Raw genomic sequence first — 2,334 nt, forward strand, 5'->3', positions numbered from 1 at the left:
GCATCAAAATAAACTATTTCCAGCAGTGCAATATGAGTCTTAAGCATCCCAGAAACGACACAGAAAGTCATAAAGTCAAACATAACTTTTTAAAACACATAACAAGTAAAACACAAGCTCATAAGGCCCCGATCGTAAAAAACTACATTTCCGCAAAATTACGTCACTTCCGGTTTCGGGCAGGTCATGCGGTCATGTGATAGTTCGCGCTGATGGACGTAGGAAGTGTTACAAACAGCTGATGGATCGGCGAAGCCTGTTTCTGGAATATCATGTTTTTGTTGCTGCAAGTGATTTTTATGCAGTTTTTGCAAAGCTATATGTGGAAGGAAACTGTGACCTAGGACAAGCTGATGGCATAAGATGTAAGTACAACTCCTCCAGTTTCATATGCAAAAAAAAGTATTGCGCTAGCTTACTTGGTTGCAGAGCTACCGGGATTTAAAAATAGTTACGCAAAACAGAGCGTGCCCGCTCCGATCGGCTGTAAAGGGTTAATAAAGTTTAATATTTTGGAAAAAAAATGTTGGCAAAGAGAGGAAGTACCGATCGGGTTTCCGGTAAGGATCGGGTAGCGTTGAAACTCTGTCGTGCTAGCTAGCACGCAGTATGAGTCATTGTAACTGTCAGCACAACGAAAATAAACTACACCTAAACTCGGTTTATATCTGACCCAAATAGAGTGCAGTTCATAACTTCTTACCTGAAATTCAGTTCGCCTCACGCTCCGACCGGCAGCCGCCTGCTTCTCCTGCCTTCGGTTTCCCTGATCCGGGATTGAGCTCTGCGTTAGCCACCACCGGTCGATCGGCGGCCGCCTCGCCGGTGGCTAGCTGCCCTGTGTTGTAGCTCCGCGTTAGCCACCACCAAAAAGCTCAGTTATTTTTTCCACATCGACCAGCATCATCGGCCCATATAAACGAAAAATAAGTCCAGCTAAGACAAACACTGTTTGCGAGCGATCGGGGGTGAAAGGAGCCTCACTGAAAGGGTGTTTTTTAGCGAAGGGTCGCTAGCCGGCTAGCATGAGAACGGGTTGGTACAGACAGTATTCTCCAAAGAGTTGTTGTGTTGTATAATTTGTCTCCTGTCCTAATTTCCTCTCTCCCTGAGGACACTCCAGGTCCAAGCGCAGCAATGGGTAACCAAGAGTTTCCCAAAAGTCAGCCGCCCACAACAGGGAGAAAGAGGAAAAGAGACCGAAATGATGAGCTGCTAGACCTCATCAGAGAGAAGAGCGCAACAGAACAGGTCACATGACAGCACAGCATTTTCTCTGCATTTTCTACCCACAGTTTGAACTGAATAACAAATAACACAACCTACACAAACTGAAAACAAACAGAAATCACAGAGTAAAATTTGAAAACTTTTATTGATGTTAATTTAAAAGTTATTTAAAAAAAGAAAACCCATATAAAGTAAAAAAAAAAGTAAAAAAAAAATCGTAAAAATAAATAAAAAGAAAGGAAAAAAAGAAAAGAAAACCCAAACAGACAAACCCCTCTGAGCAAGCAATAGGCGACAGTGGGAAGGAAAAACTCCATTTTAACAGGGAGAAACCTCCGACAGAACCGGGCTCTGTGAGGGGACAGCCATCTGCCTCGACTGGTCAATGGGTTCTCATAAGTGACTCGATCAATTTAAAAAGAGCCATTCTAATTGTAAAAATAACCAATTTAAAATCCCGTTAGTTTTCTAGGATTCAAGCAAACTACATTAAACCCGGAGGGAGCCCTAGCTGCAGATTGTTAAAGATATCAACTTGAATATTCCGGGCAGTATTTTCATTCCTGACATTAATGGTATTAGTGCCACCAAAGGAATTGTTTACTATGTTCACAACCGTACTTTGCTGTGAAATAGCAGGTTGCCCCTGGTTTGAATCTTCTGTGTCTGAGTCATCTGGGCTCCCCATACAGCACACACACAAGCATGCAAACAGGTTTTTGCAATTTTGATTGTTTGGCCTAGATTCAGGTTCAGGAGCTGGGTCCTGTGTTGGTGACGGTGTGTGGGTGACAGTTGATGCTTTATTGGCCATCAACTGGCCATCAACTTTGCATTTTTGATTATTGAATCTAGATTCCAGTTCAGGTGGTGTCTCCTGTGTTGGGCTGGTGACAGTTGATGCTTTATTGGCCATTGCGTTTTAATATCTATTTGCAGATAATTTGTTTTCTCCGTTTGTTAAAACTAGCGTTTGAAAATCCGTTCCTGCAGAGGGCTATTTATAGACTTAAATCCTTTGAAGTGTATGACGTCACTGAAGCCTTTGCTCTAAGCCCCGCCCACTTCGAGAAAAAAAAAGAATGCGCTCGAAGTGTGTGGCGT

General features: G+C 42.8%; 1 long non-coding RNA gene across 1 annotated transcript; it reads left to right on the forward strand.

Moving 5' to 3' along the window:
* The first annotated feature begins 218 nt into the window (after positions 1–218).
* On the forward strand, positions 219–1,487 carry LOC146573504 (uncharacterized). Its single transcript, XR_014892867.1, has 2 exons — positions 219–1,035; positions 1,124–1,487. It is a non-coding gene; the product is annotated as an uncharacterized LOC146573504 (long non-coding RNA).
* Positions 1,488–2,334: the final 847 nt, after the last annotated feature.

Source organism: Mchenga conophoros, linkage group LG6 (genome assembly GCF_057382185.1).
Source record: "Mchenga conophoros isolate Kocher_MC1m ecotype Shallow Benthic linkage group LG6, M_conophoros_male_GT1.1, whole genome shotgun sequence".
Taxonomy (NCBI): Eukaryota; Metazoa; Chordata; class Actinopteri; order Cichliformes; family Cichlidae; genus Mchenga; species Mchenga conophoros.